Source organism: Silene latifolia, chromosome Y (assembly GCF_048544455.1).
Source record: "Silene latifolia isolate original U9 population chromosome Y, ASM4854445v1, whole genome shotgun sequence".
NCBI lineage: Eukaryota > Viridiplantae > Streptophyta > Magnoliopsida > Caryophyllales > Caryophyllaceae > Silene > Silene latifolia.
Window position 1 is genome coordinate 428,768,775 of NC_133538.1, and position 18,980 is coordinate 428,787,754.

General features: G+C 38.3%; 1 pseudogene; it reads left to right on the forward strand.

The window, feature by feature from the left end:
• Nucleotides 1-613: 613 nt before the first annotated feature.
• Nucleotides 614-18,284, forward strand: LOC141632535 (uncharacterized; annotated as a pseudogene).
• Nucleotides 18,285-18,980: the final 696 nt, after the last annotated feature.

Consider the following 18,980-nt stretch of genomic DNA (forward strand, 5'->3'; position numbering starts at 1 on the left):
GCACATCAGGCTCATCAAGTGTATTTTGCTACTTATCGAAGCACAACAAATGATAGAAATCAAAATGCGTGGTGTGCAATCTTTAAGACAAAGGCACGGTCACAAGTTGATACAACTTTTTTCCAAGAAGAAAACGTTTCAAATGAAACACTTTTGTCTCCACCCGATGAAATCAACTATGAGCATGAGAATAAAGATGGTGAAGACATGGAAGAGGAATAATATTATGATGTGGAAGAGAGACTGCCGGGGGGAGGAGGAGGAGGAGGAGGAGGAGGAGGAGGAGGAGGAGGAGGAGGAGGAGGAGGAGGAGAGAAGAAGAGGAGGAGAGGAGGGGGAAGAGGAGGTGAGGAGGAGAAGGGAGGAGGAGTAAAGGAGGAGGAGGGACGAGGGGTTTGGAGATGAAGATGATTATGATTATGATTATGATGATGATGATGATGATGATGATGATGATGATGATGATGAGGATGAGGAGGACGACGACGACGATGATGAGTATGATTAAATTGGTATAATTTTGTATTCCTCAAGAGTAAATAATTAAAATTTAGAAGTCCGTATAATTTTTATTTATCATTATTTGTGTTAATTTTTATTTGTATTACTGCAAATGGCTAGAGCAGGTCGAGGTAGGAAGCGTGGAGGCAGCTTAGGTTCTCGACAGAGTACGCGTGAGGAGGAGGGGGAGGAGTTTGTGCGTGAGGATCCGATGGTGACAGACGGTGACGGTGACGGTGACGAGGATCAGCCTGGCGCTACCGACGACGCAGGACCACAGGTGCAGGTACGGTACACTGCGGATCATCGAATGATACTTGACCCGGCGGGATTATGGTAAGTCTTATTCTTTATTAGTCTACGATTATTATTATTTTTTTTTTTTGTAAAATAATAATTGTTTCTAATTTTACATGTTCAAAATAAATTCATGTTTATGGACGATTGCGTGATACGAGGTGTAACGAAAAGCACGAAGACTAATTTCGTGGGTCCAGTTCCTACATCGTGGACTTATGCTTCTAATGCACAAAAAGAGGCATGGTTCAATAACTTTCGGGTATATATTTTCCGTAATTTTTTGTTTTAGAAACCAAATAATTAATTCTGATAAATTTTTTAAGAACCAAGTTAGACTTTTATTTTATACTGATATGAAATTTTGTCGCCTTTTTTTGTAGCAAGCATTTGTTTGGAATGAATCTCAAGAAATGAATGTTTGTAACATGTACAATGAAGTCGGTACTCGACGATATCGGGACGTGATCTGGAAGACGGTCAGGCGCCCGAAGGAGCCAGACAACATGAAAGGTATTTAATTAACTTGTTTTGTTATTTGTATTAATTAGCATATACTCTCTTATATTATAAATAATATCAGTAACTTATTAGTTATGATTTCATATGTGTAATTGCAGGTGAGAAGTTTGAAGGCCTAATAAATCATACTAAAACCGAAGCTTTTTAGAAAAGATCTAAACAAGCATCCCTCAACAAAAAAGGAGGAAATAAAGATGTCGTGGTCGAGCCTACTCATTACGGGGGACCCCGATCATTCTGGGATCGTGTATTGGGTGTAAGTTTGTCTATTATTTCACTCTAATTTTGGTTTTCAACATGTTTATTTTATGTTAGATTTTTTGTTGATTTTCTAACATGTATGTTTTTTTTCATTCATAAAGGAAAGAAGAAGTCAAAACCGGTTACCACGGTACCGGAACTGTTTCTGGACACGCATTCCAGGGTTGACCACAAAGGGATTAGGAGTTGGACTAAGCCAAAAGACAAGGAATTATATGTAAGTTTTCCCTAACACTTAATTTTTGTTAATTTACTCTTTTTTAATGTCTTATTTTGGTTGCCATATTAACTTATAATGATTTGTTTAATATTGTAGGATGCATTTGAACATGAAAAAGCCGCCAATCCAGAAAAAGTGGATAATGACATATGGTTTGAGTTGGTGAAAGGCTTCAAGAAAGGGCAGGTGTATGGTACCGGAAGTTCAACACCGGCTTTCTATGACAACACGCGTAGGAGATCGACTTCAACAATTCTCAGCAACACATATCAACCGGGATTTATTAGTCAACTTCAAGCTCAAGTAAGAGAGTGTGATGAACGTGAAAGAAAACGTGATGAAGAATTCCGCCAAATGAAGGAAAAAATGGCAATGTTTGAGACTTGGTGGCAAGGTTGTAACCCCGGACCTAGACCCGACTACGATCCTTTTGATCCCCATGGTCCACAAGGGGGGAGTGGAGCCAGTGTTGGCTTCCAAGTAGTTAAGTAAGTTTAATTTAGCATGTAATAAGACTTGAACTTTAGAATATGTTAGCTTGTAAACATTTCATTTTCAATATATGAAATGAAGTTTGGGAAAATGTGTGGTGTTGGGTTAAAATTTGAAATGTATGGTGTTGTGTGTGTTGAAGTTTGGGATGTATGGCGTTGTGGAACAAAATGTTTGTATGCGGTTTGTAAATATTTGGCTAGCAATGAAAACGGAAAAAACACCAAAACAATCGCAGCTTTGGCGACTGATTTGCAATTTGGCGACCACAAATCAGTCGCCAAAGAGCCTCACTGAAAATGGCTACGTCACTCAAATTTGGCGACTGAAAAGCCATTTAGCGACCGAAAATCAGTCGCTAATTTGGCGACTACCTTGTTTCGGTCGCCAAATTGGTGACTACCATTTCAGTCGCTAATTTTCCCATTTAGCGACTGATATGTAAGTCGCCAAATTTGGCGACCGACTTTAGTCGCTAAAATTAGAAAAGGCGACCAATGTCTGCGACTGGATTTTGGCGACTGAAATCAGTCGCTAAATTGATTTTGGCGACTGATTTCAGTCGCCAAAATCAGTTGCCTGTTTTATTTCTTTTTGTAGTGCAACGCACTAAGGCTCTGTTTGGTAAATGGCATATTGGCCAAATTTCAGCATATTGAAGAGGTTTAGCATGTTTGACTTACGAATATGCTATTTAGAGCGTTTGGTTAATGGCATATTGAAATAGCATATTGAGGTCCAATATACTATTTTGCAATATGCTGCTCCTACCAGCATATTGGGTTAACGGATTAGAAAGAAAAAAATTGTCTTCTTTACCCCTTAAAAAATATTATCCTTCCTTTAATATATTTAATAAATAATTTATTCATATCCTTATTTGTCATTTTACAAAGGATCTAAGCAATCTGCTAATCTAAAACTGCCAATTACCAAACACTTGTAACACAATTCTGCTAAATAAATCTACTAGTCAAACATGTTAAATCATTATGCTAGTCAAATCTGCTTTCTAAATCTACTTCTGCTAATATTAATCCGCCGTTTACTAAACAGGGCCTAAATATATATAATTATGATACCTGCTGTTTTTTGTAACATCATTCAGTTTTACATAGTTGTAAAATAATTTGCAAAACTCATAAAGATATGTCTCCGTTATTAAGGATTCATATTGATGAGCTCCACCATGTTTATAGAGAAAGCGTTTTGTATTTAATTAAAAACCGGTTGTGCCTGTAAAAATTAAAAAGTTAGCGACATGCTATAACTATGTCACTTGATGTTATACTAATCGTTGGCAAAACGTTTATGCTAAAATCACTAATAATTCATCTGTTATCATCTATACCAATCACGAATTTTGTTTCCATCAATGACAACATAGTAAGACTTTTTTATCAACTTAAGAATATATTTTTACAGATAATCCTAATGGGAGTCCCTTGCATCGCACGGGCTTTCCAACTAGTTTAATATATTTTTTTTCTTTTTTATGTGTGATTGTTGGTTTTTTTAGTAACTTAAAAATGTTTTAAAAAGTTATATGAGTAAATAACTTATAAAGTTTAATACTAATAAGGTTTAATCACCAACATATTGGATATTTTGTGATTTATGTATATATTTTAATATTTTATTCTAGAAAAAAGGCAACCGTATCGGATACCGTATATCCGGTTTCATATTTTGCCGATCCTTATCCGATACAGTTTTTAAAGAACCGTATCGTATATCCGGAAATTCGTATCGGATATCCGGAAATCAGTATAATTAAATTCGTATAACGTATCAGATACGTATAATAAAACAGTATCGTATAATTTTGCTCAGCCCTATTTATTAGCACTATGTACTAATACTTCGTATTTGAATTCGTTTTATTTATAATTACGTTACGTAGTGTATGTGGTAAGGAAATACACGAAGACTAAAACCGCCACTGTGGAATCTCCCAAGTCTCACCTCACCACCTTGCTCATACATCTATACAACACGTTTCATCAATGCATGCTCATATCCACCTCATATATAATACTCCCTTCGTTTCGGTCAATTGTTGTCTTTTCGTTTTGGCACAAAGACCAAGGAAGTTATGTAGGTCTGTTAAGGAGTCAATCGAGTTTTACACTAAAGTATTTGGTTTTGTTGTGATTGAAAGGCCACCTGCTTTTCAAAGTTTTGATGGTGCTTGGCTTTTTAATTACGGTATTGGTATTAATTTGGTTCAATCTAAGGATCAACATCGTTTACCTGACGATAAGGACGTTTTGGATCATATGGATAATCATCTCTCTTTTCAGTGCGAGGAGCCGAGGACATGGAGGCAATGGAAAGGCGCCTCAAGGATTTCAACCTCAAATACAAGAAGAGAACAGTTGAGGATAAAATAAGAAAAGCACGATTGATCAGTTATTTTTCAACTATTAGAGATATTAGTGTGCTAATTTATGTTATGGCCCATATGAGCCCAACTTATGTAACTATATATCTATGCCTTGAGCACGTAATACAATCCATTACATTAATCCGTCAAACAATCGTAACATGGTATCAGCGATCCTGAAAACACTAACCTAACCCTAAAAAAAAAAAAAAAAAAAAAAAAAAAAAAAAACTCCACCTCCGTGCTCCTACAATGTCTGATGATGACGTACCGTCACCGCCACCTAAAATCGACTTCTCTAACCCTTACTATCTCGGATCACACGATGTTCCGAGCGCTAAAATTTCAAATGTTATCCTCTGACATGATAATTGGGAGGATTGGAAACAGTCTATGAAAATGTCGTTAAAGTCTCGCCGAAAATTCGGATTCGTTGATGGCACCATTAAAAAGCCAACGGATGCCTTCAATCTTGAGAATTGGGAAGTGGTTCATTGTACCCTTGTACAATGGATCCGTAACTGCATTGATCCTTCACTGCTTGACACGGTTTCTTATGTTGATGATGCCTCGGTTCTCTGGTCTGAATTGGAAGCCCAATATGCGGTTGTCGATGGCGCGAAAATTCACGGCCTCAAAACTCAACTCCACAACTGTAAGCAAACTAAAAGTATGGATGTTACAACTTATTATGGTAAATTGAAAGCCCTTTGGGATGCCATTGTTGTACAAGAGCCTCCTTTCGCTTGCAAATGTGGTAAATGTGACTGTCAAATTAGTTCTGCTGCTGTTAAACGACTTGATAATGAACGATTGCATCAGTTTTTCATGGGTTTGGATGCTACGCTTTATTCTAATATCCTTTCCCAGCAATTTCAACTTGACCCATTACCCACTTTGAATAGGGCGTATCACGCCGTTTTGCAAGAAGAACGATTGAGAGTACAGCCTGACCCGACTCCTGACGTGGTCGCGCTTGCTGCTCAGTCTAACCCTCGCGCACCTCCTGACTGGCGCGCCCTACGTGACAAGGAGAGGGGTGATAAACGTCGCCTTCTGTGCACCCATTGTGAAACTCGGGGACACGAGGGTACTACTTGCTTCTTCAAATCTCTGCGCTTTCCATAATGGTGGGGTGATCGCCCCCGAAACCTTGCTGATTACATACGCTATCGAGCTGTTGCACGTGGTTCTGGCTCGGCTGCTTCTTCGTCCTCAACCACGGGTGAGGTTCATGCTCACATGGTGGCTACCTCGGTTCCTCATTCCGATCGATTGAGTGGTATGTGTCTTTGTATTTTAGACACTGGTGCATCAAATCACGTAACTGGCACATTATCTTTTCTATTTGATCAGGTTGTTATCCCATCTCGGTCCGTTGGTCTCCCGAATGGGCAACGAGTAGATTCGACACTTATGGGCTCGGTTTATATCAATCAGTCCTTAATATTGACTAATGTTTTATTTGTGCCTAGTCTTACTTGCAATTTGATCTCCGTTTCACAACTTACCACCGATCACGATTTTGTGTTTGAATTTGCTAAACGCTCTTGTCTTATTCAGGACCGTTCTATGAGGACGACGATTGAAGTCGGTGAGCTGCGGGATGGACTTTATTGGATGTGTGCAGAGGCTCGGTCGACCGTTCATCAGGTGGTAGACATGGGCTCTTTCTCTCTTTGGCATCAGCGTTTGGGGCATCTGTCCGATAAAGTGGTCAAAGCTATTCCTCTTGCTAGTAATTTACATTCAAATAAGAACACTATTTGTGATGTTTGTCATTTTGCGAAACAAACTCGTAACAGTTTTTTGTTGAATGAAAACCGTGCTTCCGCTTTGTTTGAATTAATCCATTGTGATTTGTGGGGCCCATACCGTACTGTTTCCTCTTGTGGGGCAAAGTATTTTTTGACAATTGTCGATGATTATTCCCGAGCTACTTGGGTTTATTTGCTTATTGATAAGACGGAAGTTACCGATATGTTTCATAGCTTTCTCAATATGGTTTCTACAAAGTTTTCTACCACTGTTAAAATTGTTCGTAGCGACAATGGTACTGAATTTAATAGTATGGCTGGGTATTTCTTCAAAAATAGAATTTTATTTCAAACTTCATGTTGGAGCTGGTGTCCTCCACAAATTAGTGTGATAACATTTGTAAATCTCTTACAGGTTCACAAGGGTATACTTCGTATATTTAATCAGTTGATTAACGTTTACCTAATAATGGTTGGCTTGCTAGAAAGTTTGACGTTATTATCATACAGATGGCGGTGATCAACTGGTCCCTAAAGGTCACACCTATAGGACGTGTTTGAGAAATGTGGTTATAGAAATATAATTACATTGAGGCCCAAAATGACTAAAAAGTTAGTCAATGTGTTGATGAGATAATTATTTAATGAAAATTAAATAATATTAAGTTGAGACGAATTAACTGTCAATTCGTAAATTAAATATAATAAGTTATATTTAAATTAAATATATATAAGGTTAGTTTGGACGAATTAATCTGTTAATTCGTAGTTAAATATAATCAGTTGTATTTAATATCAATAAGTTGAATGTGTCATAGTGGTAATAGTGAGGGTACACAAGCCAAGAGGTCATGGGTTCGATCCTCACTAGATGACAATTTAATACACTTTATATATTTTTGGAAAGACCAAAATAAGGAGAAAAATACTCCTTATTTCGGTTCACTTGGCCGAAATTAGGGAAAGTTTTTCTTTTCCTAATTGACTCCAAGTTTCGGTCTGTATAAAAAGAAAGGTAGAGAATTATTTCTACCCTAATGCTTTTTCTTGACATGGCCTCCTCTTTCTCATCACAAGAACACAAAGACAATTAAATTTTATAGAAAATTTTAGATTGATTTCTAGCATAATCAAAGGGCATATCTCAGATCGTCTTGGGTGCAACTAATAGGCGAATATCAATTTTGATATTGTTCTTAGGCCATATTTGCTAGGACCAAAGGTTAATTCTAAATCTTTTTACTTATGTTTATGTATTTTATTTTATGACCTTAGATCATCTTTATTAAATCGTTATAATCCTTCTAGTTTAAGGGAAGTATACAGATTTATTTCCCACAAGTGGTATCAGAGCACTAGGCCACGATTTTAATTTTGATGATTTTCATAAATTTTGTATGTAAACTATAACCTAATTTTCGAGAAAATAAATTAGGGTTTCGTTGTTGTTTTTTCGGTTGAAAATGTTTTTTTAGCCGAGACCTTTTTCCTTTCGGCCTGTTTTTTTTTATTTCGTTTTTCCTTTTGTTTGATGATTTATATTCAATTTCTTTTGATCATATCATTGTTTTAATCGGTTAAAATTATCATATGAATTATTGGGAAATTTTGATTTAATGCAGGTTAAGTTAGAATAGATATAGTATCATCATGTCATTGATACAAGAACTTGTTTTTGCTATATAGTTTTAGCATATAAGATTAATCATGATTGTTAATTCATTTGCTAAACCATGTTCTATTAGCAACTATAAACTTTGTTCTTCATCAATTTTTGTATTAAGGCTTTTTGCCGCAAAAGGAAAATAATTTTGACGGCTCGATTTTTTTTAGGTATACCGTGAAAAAAAAAACGTTTTTAGGTTTTTTTTTTCTCTATTACCGAATCAGAAAAAAAAAGAAAAGAAGGAAAGTTTTTTTTTTCCGGAAAAAAAAAAATTATGGAAAATTTTTTTCTTTTCTTAATTGCCGAATAAAAAATAAAGGGGAAGGGGCTGTTTTTTTTTATGATCAGCCGTGAAGTAGCTGTTAAAAAAAAAAAATTGGTTTATTTTTTTTCAGCCGAACCAATTTTAATTGGTTTTTGTTTTTTTTATTTTTGGCCAATTAGTTATTGTGAATCGGTTCACAATTTAAAGATACCGAGTTATTTTAAAGCGGTTTAAAATTTTGACGGATAGAATTCATATTACAAGTTTAATATGGATTGAAATGAAATTAATGTGATTAAATTGCGGAATTGTCACTTAATTTAATTTAATTAGGTGGTTTGGATAAATTAATCAACATAATTAATGTATTGTATTATGTATGTTTAATTTATTTTAGTTGATGCTTTTAATTATGTTGAATGAATCGAATGAATGAATTTTATTTACGTATTTGATTTTGCAATCGGTTGTAATTTGTAATACTTAGTGTGGCCTTAGTCAATTATGTTTTCGTAATGAAGGAAACATGGATTTTATGTAATTATGAGATCTCAAATCTCCTTTATTTTAGTTTTGGGTTTTTGAAATTAGAATGTAATTAATAGGTCAATTATGTAATTTTATTTATTGTAATTTCAAAGAAGACTAAAGATGAAGATTCAAGCTCACTCCCGCTACATGGATCAAGATGGAACATCAAGACAAGCTTCTCGGGTCCAAGGATGGATTCCAAACTTGTATTTATTGTTCATTTTGATAGGATAGGCCACACTAGGACTTTTACTGTTTTTTTTACGTTTTTCATTTTATTGCTTTTCATTCACATGCTAGTAATTGCATCATATTCCGCCTAAAACCAAACCACCTACTACTAAAATGCATGAAAATTGACTCATATAGTTGTATGTTAGTTTTCATGGACATGCAGATGTCACAGTTTATAAGCCATCACTTTAGTTCAAATCATTCTCGCATGCTAGATTATAGTTCACTTAAAATGAATTAAAAATAGTTGATGGGATCTTCCTCTAAAACGGAAATTGAGATTAGTCTTTATAAGGGCAAACATCTATGAGTCCCTTCTTCGTCGGTAGGCCTAATATGACCCCTTCTACGTTGGGTAAGTAGTTGTGTTGACTTAGTTTACCTCAACATCATAGTCCGAAGAGTTTCCCGTGATTGTGATGGACTAAAGATAGAATTTACAGAAATTTATCGACCAAGAATTATAACGGTAGAATTAGCTAACAGATTAGCTTATCAATTTACAGAGAATTGAGTCTTGGGGTCATTTATATAATTCTTGAGGGAGGTCAATTGTATAAATGTTTTGAATCTTCGCGTTATGACATTAGTTCATTAGACTTAAAATCAAAACGATGCACATGCTTATTATTTTATTCTTCTTTCGCAGTGTAGAACACGCTTATTATCAATAATACTGTTACAACAAATGGCTGGAAATAACACAATCCCAATGCCTAGTGCCACACTATATCGTTCGTCCTGGCTTAAAATGTTCATGGACCAAATGAATCAGTCTACTCGACTGAAGAATGATGGGTCCAATTTTTATGGATCGGGAGGCGGCACTACGGAATGCGCCACCGCGACGGTAAGCTCGGGTATTTAACTGAGCCAATACCGGTCAACCCAGGCCCAAATGCAGGAATCAACGAGTCACTCGCTTATAGTGATTTCGTTATGGAAGCGGGTGCGATAAAGAACGTACTCATCTTTGCAATGGAAACCAATTTGCAGAGACGCTTCATTGCCCAAGGTGCAAACATGATTTTCACCACGCTCACTAACGAGTTCTCAAAGGCACCGAGAATCGTTACATATGAGCATACCTGTCGCTTCTTTGATGCGAAACTCCAGAAGGGCCAACCGGTTAGCCCACACATTCTTCACATGATTGAGAATGTCGAGAAGCTGGAGGCACTTGATTGCAAAATCAGTGAGAGCATTGTCATTGACCGAATGCTTCATTCTCTTCACGATGGTTTTGCCCTTTTCAGGGCGAACTACTACATGAATGACTTGAAAAAGAGTCCTCATGAGCTACACTCTCTTCTCGTACAGACCGAGAAGGATATGAAATTGAGTGGGAGCATGAAGCAGGATGTTCTCACGATTTACAACAAGGGTAAACGTAAGGGCAAGGCTCATGGCGACCTAGCTGTAGGTAAGCCAAAGTTTAAGAAGCCAGGAAATGGTAAGAGTGCGCCTGGTGAGACTAGTGGCTCACAGGGCAAGGCAAAGAGTAAGGGCGGTGACATAGAGTGCCACCATTGTCACAAGACTGGACATTGGAGGAGGAATTGTCCCGTCTACCGTGAGGACATCAAAGCAGGCCGCGTCGTTCATGTTGGTATGTCATCTTATATTCATATGATTGAGATTAACCATGCAAGTTTCGAAACTTGGGTACTAGATACTTGTTGTGGTTCTCATCTGTGTAATCATTTGCAGGGCCTAAATAACATCATACCTCTCGAAAAAGGTGATGTGGACCTGCGAGTCGGGAATGGAGCACGATTAGCTACTGCCTCGAAGGGAACATATGTAATCCAACTCCCTAGTGGTTTTGAGTTATCTTTAAATAACTGTTACTATGTACCCAGTTTATCTAAGAACATTATTTCTGTTTCCGTACTAGCTAAAGACGGTTTTGCATTTTCAATAAAGGATAATAGTTGTATTTTCTCTTTTAATGAAATGATTTATGGCAAAGCAGTTTCCATGAATGGAATTTATATCTTAGATCAAACCACGGAAATATTACACATGAATAATAAGAAATTAAAGGTTGGTGACAAAGATCAAACCTATCTATGGCATTGTCGAATGGGACACATAAATGAGAAACGCGTAAAGAAACTCGTCGATAATGGGACTATTCCCTCATTCGGATTTTCTGCATATGGCACGTGTGAATCATGTCTCATTGGCAAGATGACTCGAATTTCCTTCAAAGGTGTTGGAATGCGCGCTAGTGACCTATTAGGACTCATACATACGGACGTATGTGGATCTATGTCAATTACCGCTAGAGATGGCTATAGATATTTTATCACTTTCACGGACGATTTGAGTAGATACGGATATGTCTACTTAATGAAGCATAAAAGTGAGTCCTTTGACAATTTCAAGGAATACCAGAATAGGGTACAGAACCAACTGGGTAGAAAGATTAAAGCACTCCGTTCAGATCGTGGTGGCGAATATCTTTCAAATGAGTTTAATCAACACCTAAAAGACTCGTGGAATCGTTTTGCGCTTAACTCCACCTGAACACCTCAATTGAATGGTGTGTCCGAACGGAGAAATCGAACCTTACTTGATATGGTTCGATCCATGATGAGTCACACCATAGTGCCTCGATTCATTATGGGGTTATGCTCTTTTCAGTCACCGCTCTTATACTTAACAAGTCCGTCTAAAGTCAGTCGACAAGACTCCATATGAAATGTGGAAGGGAACAGTACCTAACTTGTCCTTTATTCGGGTTTGGGGCTGCGAGGCTTATGTCAAGTGGAGACACGAGCATAAGCTCGGCCCGCGATCGGTCAAGACATACTTTATAGGTTATCCAAAAGGAACATTTGGTCATTACTTCTATTCGCCAACCGAACATCGAGTTTTTGTTGCGGCTAGTGCAATGTTCTTAGAGAAAGAATTTATCGAGAACAAGTCGAGTAATAGAACCTTCGAGCTGTCAGAGATTCCAGAACCAACAACCGAGTAACAGATGGAGGAAGTTGTACCTCCAACTGATACGGTTAATATTCCTGAGGAACCTAGGAGGTCGGGTAGAGACTCTCATCCTCCGGACAGATACATTGGTATGGTCGAGGAGAATGACGTTTTACTTCTAGAAAGTAATGAACCCACAACCTATAAAGGTGCTATGGCCTGTTCCGACTCAAAGCTATGGCTCGAAGCCATGCAATCCGAGATGGACTCCATGTATGAGAATAACGTATGGGATCTAGTTGATTTACATAATAAGGTAAAACCTCTACAGTGCAAATGGCTTTACAAAATAAAGCGTTCTGTAGATGCACAACCAGATATCTATAAGGCACGACTTGTGGCAAAAGGTTTCACTCAAGTGCAAGGATTGCATTATGATGAGATTTTTGCACCTGTAGTCATGCTACGTTCCATTCGGATAATCTTAGCGATTGCCGCATTTCATGATTATGAGATTTGGCAAATGGATGTGAAAACCGTCTTCTTAAACGGTTATTTGGAGGAAGAGTTGTACATGGTGCAACCCGAAGGTTTCATAGATCCTAAACATCCTAAGAAAGTATGCAAGCTTAAGCGTTCCATTTATGGACTTAAGCAAGCTTCTCGGAGTTGGAATCATCGTTTCGACCAAGTGATAAAAGAGTATGGTTTCACTCGATCGGTCGAGGAACCATGCTTATATATCAAGTCGAGTGGGAGCAAGGTTGTATTCTTGATATTGTATGTCGATGACATACTCTTGATTGGGAATGACATTCCTCTCCTTTCTTCGATTAAAGAATGGTTGAAGAACCATTTCCAGATGAAAGATCTGGGTGAGTCACAGCGTATTTTGGGAATCCGTATCTACCGAGATAGATCACGACGGACGTTATCACTTAGTCGAGTCTTATTTGGATAAGGTTCTTGAGAGGTTCAAATGACCAACTCCAAGAAGGGAACCTTCCTATGACGACCGGGATGCGGTTGAGTAAGTCTCGATCACCCACGACGCCCGAAGGGATTAAGCGCATGAGTCGTGTTCCTTATGCATCCGCAAGGATCGATCATGTATGCCATGATATGCACACGCCCGGCACGTGGCATATGCATTGAGTATGACGAGTCGGTACCAAAAGACTCCAGGTGAAACACACTGGATAGCAGTCAAAAATATCCTCAAGTGCCTACGGAGGACTAAGGATGGGGTATTGACTTATGGAGGCGATACTAAGCTATGCGCAACCTGCACACGATGCTAGCTTCCAAACGGATCGAGATGATTCAAAATCTCGGTCCGGGTTCGTCTTCACTCTTAATGGTGTCTTTGCGGTCAGCGGAAGAGTTCCAAACAGAGTGTTGTAGCAGATTCTACTACTGAATCCGAGTACTATGCCGCTTCGGAGGCAGCAAAGGAAGCGATATGGATGCGTCAATTCTTACAAGGGCTTTCGGTAGTTCCTAGTTCGAATGACCCAATCACCATCTATTGTGACAATAGAGGTGCCATCTTCCAGGATAAGGAGCCAAAGTCTAGCAACAAATCTAGACATGTACTTCGGAAGGCTCACCTGATCCGTGATTACGTGGAGCAAGAAGAGATAGTGATTGACAAGATTGCGACGGATGATAACATCGCGGATCCTCTCACCAAACCGTTGAATTATGATAAGCATGTAGGGCATGTTAATTCCATGGGAATTAAACATGTTCCAGAGTTGTAGTACTTGATTATGGATTTGATACATTATCTTTTTCATATATTATTTATAACTTCATCGTTTTATATATATAATATTTTGTTTTTCATGTGGATTGTACTGACAACATTGAACGCCACAAAGTGAAATGAATTACATTATATTTGTTGTGGTCCGTAATTGCCAATGTGAGCTGATAACTCCGGCTATTATATTGTGCAGTCGATTGATGGTGGGTTCAACGAGCCATAAGTTAAATGGTTGACTAATCAATCACAGATATGAGATTATGACGATACCTCGTAGGACAACTTTTTGTGACAACGTAATGGAGTCCTAAATGTTTTATAACATTCGGTGTCAGGTCGTGGATAGGACATCCATTGTGTACCTAGAGTCGATTATTTTGACTATCAACTGTCTCTTGAGATTAAGGCAGTCTTTGGGTGACTTTGGTTTCTTTCTCACGGTCTACCGTAACTGGGGCTAAGTAGTTTTTTTCTGGGTCATTTCATACTGTGCTTACATCTGCAAGATTTGAGTTGAGGAAAATATCCAACCTTTATCAGGTATAGTTATTTCTCGGGGCCACTCGAGGAGTTGTAATCAAAATGCATGGTCATGCTCGAATGTTGATTCGTTTATCGCTTAAGTTACTCTCTAGTCGGAAAACCACTCTTGATATCGATCGCTTGTAAAATACGACCTTAGTGAGTTCGGATTTGCAAATTGTTTTACATTGAGTGGGAGAAATTTTATAGGATATGAGAATCGGTTATCGCACATACACTTGTGAGGACAAGTGGGAGTTTGTTGAGCCGTGTCCTCCACAAATTAGTGTGATAACATTTGTAAATCTCTTACAGGTTCACAAGGGTATACTTCGTATATTTAATCAGTTGATTAACGTTTACCTAATAACGGTTAGCTTGCTAGAAAGTTTGACGTTATTATCGTACAGATGGCGGTGATCAACTGGTCCCTAAAGGTCACACATATAGGACGTGTTTGAGAAATGTGGTTATAGAAATATAATTACATTGATGCCCAAAATGACTAAAAAGTTAGTCAATGTGTTGATGAGATAATTATTTAATGAAAATTAAATAATATTAAGTTGAGACGAATTAATCACAATTCGTAAATTAAATATAATAAGTTATATTTAAATTAAATATATATAAGGTTAGTTTGGACGAATTAATGCAATTCGTAGTTAAATATAATCAATTGTATTTAATATCAATAAGTTGAATGTGTCATAGTGGTAATAGTGAGGGTACACAAGCCAAGAGGTCATGGGTTCGATCCTCACTAGATGACAATTTAACACACTTTATATATTTTTGGAAAGACCAAAATAAGGAGAAAAATACTCCTTATTTCGGTTCACTTGGCCGAAATTAGGGAAAGTTTTTATTTTTCTAATTGACTCCAAGTTTCGGTCTGTATAAAAAGAAAGGTAGAGAATTATTTCTACCCTAATGCTTTTTCTTGACATGGCCTCCTCTTTCTCATCACAAGAACACAAAGACAATTAAATTTTACAGAAAATTTTAGATTGATTTCTAGCATAATCAAAGGGCATATCTCAGATCGTCTTGGGTGCAACTAATAGGCGAATATCAATTTTGATATTGTTCTTAGGCCATATTTGCTAGGACCGAAGGTTAATTCTAAATCTTTTTACTTATGTTTATGTATTTTATTTTATGACCTTAGATCATCTTTATTAAATCGTTATAATCCTTCTAGTTTAAGAGAAGTATACAGATTTATTTCCCACACTTCATGCGTTGGAACGCCTCAACAAAATGGGCGTGTCGAACGTAAGCACCACCATATTTTGAATGTTGCACGAGCATTGCGTTTTCAGGCTAATTTGCCACTATATTTTTGGGGAAAGTGTATCCTTACTGCTACCTATTTAAATAATCGCACTCCGTCTGCATTACTTGACAATAAAACGCCTTTTGAGTTTCTCTTTGGGTCTTCTCCAGCTCATGCCAATTTGAGAGTCTTTGGCTGTCTGTGCTTTGCTCATAATCAAAATACGGGAGGGAATAAGTTTGCGAAACGGGGACGTAAATGTGTTTTCCTTGGGTACCCTCATAATAAGAAAGGATGGAAATTATATGATATTAAGAGCGAGTCTTTTTTTGTCTCCCGTGATGTTGTCTTTCATGAAACGACATTCCCTTTTGCTGCTCCTGTCTCGCAAGCTTTGCCCACTCAAGATGCTCCTTTGAATGAACCTTTTAATGGGTCTGACGAGTCTGATATGCCTGACCCCGCTACTGTTGCTGATGCCGCTAATATGGGCACAGGTACCGAGGTTGATGTGGGCACGGGCTCTGCCACGGAAGACGCTGCTGGTAGCACTGATGACGGTGCCACCGCTGCTACTAGTGGCACGGGTGCTGCTGGTGCAGCTGCGACGGGTACAGTGGACATCGATGTTGCTCTTGGTCGTGGTCGACGGCTCAAATTTCCCAATTCACGACTGAGTGGTTATGTTCTCGATACTACACACGCTCCATCCCCGCCGGACAGCTCACCTAATTCTCCTACGTCGTCCTCAGGTACACCCTATTCCTTAGCCAATTATATTAATTGTAATAAATTTTCGGAAACACACCGTACTTTTCTTGCAGCTATTACTGCTGGGGTCGAGCCTCCTTCCTTTAAGGAAGTCATTCGAGACGAGTCTTGGTGTTTGGCTATGCGTGATGAAATTAATGCTCTTGAAAAAAATGAGACATGGGAACTTACTGATCTTCCGCCTGATAAAAAAGCCCTGGGTTGTCGCTGGGTTTATAAAATAAAATATAAATCTGACGGTTCAATTGAGCGCTATAAAGTGCGCCTTGTTGTTTTTGGCAATCATCAGGTGGAAGGCTTAGACTATGTAGAGACTTTTGCTCCGGTTGTCAAGATGGGTACTATACGTGCTTTCTTAGCTGTTGCGGCTATTAAAAATTGGTATTTACACCAGATGGATGTCCACAATGCTTTTCTTCATGGTGATTTATCCGAGGAAGTGTTTATGCGGTTACCTCCTGGTTTTAGTAAAGGAAAAGAGGGAAAGGTCTGTCGTTTGAAGAAATCTTTATATGGCGTCCGACAAGCACCTCGCTGTTGGTTTGCCAAGCTCAGTGCTGCTCTCCGGGAATACGGTTTTATCCAGTCTTATTATGATTATTCCCTTTTCTCTTACTCTCGTGACGAGGTACGCCTTATCGTTCTTGTGTATGTTGATGACCTTGTTATTGCGGCCAATTCTGCCTCTGCTATTTTTCTGTTCAAGTCGTACTTGGGGAATTGTTTTCATATGAAGGATTTGGGGCTCTGAAATATTTTTTGGGTCTCGAGGTTACTCGTAGTAAGGAAGGCATTTATTTGAACCAGCGCAAATACGCATTGGACATTATTTCAGAGACCGGCTTACTCAGTGCCAAACCATCAGCTACACCAATGAAGCAAAATCATAAACTTGGTGATAATACTAGTGATTTTTTATCTGATGCGGAATCCTATCGTCATCTTGTTGGCCGTCTTGTTTATTTGGTTGTCACTCGCCCGGATATTTGTTACGCGGTTCATGTTCTTTCTCAGTTTTTGAACAAACCTCATCAGGATCATTTGTTAGCCGCTCTCCGTGTTGTTCGTTATCTTAAAGGAAGCCCTGGTCAAGGTATTCTTTTGCGCTCTGATAGCTCTCTTACTGTTTCTGGTTGGTGTGATTCCGACTGGGCCGGGTGCTCTACCTCTCGCCGTTCCGCTACAGGTTGGCTTGTCTTTATTGGTGACTCTCCCGTTTCATGGAAAACCAAAAAGCAGCACACTATCTCGCTCTCCTCTGCTAAGGCGGAATATCGCTCCATGTCGGCTCTTCTTTGCAAATTGAAATGGCTTCAGGGGCTGCTTCTTGGACTCGATGTCACGATACCCATGCCTATGAAGTTTTATTGTGATAGCCAATCGGCAATACACTTGGCTCGCAATCCCATTTTCCATGAACGAACGAAACACATCGAGATTGATTGTCATTTCATTCGTGATGCCGTTACTGATGGTTTGATCATCCCCGCACACGTCTCTACACATGCGTAATTGGCGGATATTTTTACCAAAGCATTGGGCGCTCCGCAGTTTACATTTCTTCTCCGCAAGCTGGGCATTCTTGATTTACATGCTCCAGCTTGAGGGGGTATTAGAGATATTAGTGTGCTAATTTATGTTATGGCCCATATGAGCCCAACTTATGTAACTATATATCTATGCCTTGAGCACGTAATACAATCCATCACATTAATCCGTCAAACAATAGTAACATCAACGATCCAGACGGGTTCATGCTCGAGATTTGCAACTGTGAAAACAAAGCTTGTTCCAGTTGGTTCCCTTGGCAAAATTCAGCTCCCATTTGACCGTCACAATCCACCTCTTGAGCTACCTAATGATGTTCATCACTCCTGATGCTTCATATTTTCATGGATGTTCATCACTCCTGATGCTTCATATTTTCGTCGAGAATTAGAATTTGAATTAGTGTAAGAGCTCATTTTAGTGAGGAACGAGAAAGGGGTTTAAAATGGTTTTCGTCTTCTTTTTTTTAACCTTCAGTGTATTAGTTTTGCTGGAATGTTGTTTTACACCGGTTTATTTGCCCCTGTTTAATGTAATTGCTCTTTCCAACAAAAAAAAACGTCCATCCTCATTTCTCAGTTACATTAAACCAGTGGCGAATCTAGGATTTATGGAATAGAGGTGACGGTTGGTGCCAAGAGTTTTAAATCTTGGTATCGGTCGCGATCGCGGTTTCACGGAATCGGTACCAAATCGCTTGTCGTGGACCAAAATTGCTAGTCGCGACTGATTTTTTTTTACAATGTTTTTTGGCTATATTTTTTATTTATATATATATTTCTAATGTTATATTATGTCTAAATACGGGGAAAACAACGTTATTAATAGTAGGATTTTTTGTCAGAAGGTACCTAACATTTAGGTCACTTTGCACTGAGGTACCTAACATTATTTTTTTTGCCCAAAAGTACCTAAAGTTTGTATGTTGTTTGTTAACAAGTGTATTAACCAATGTTTTCCGTAAAAAAAAGTCAAATTTGGGGTTTGACTTGACGAAAATGTTTTGTTTAGTTTTCTCCCTAATTC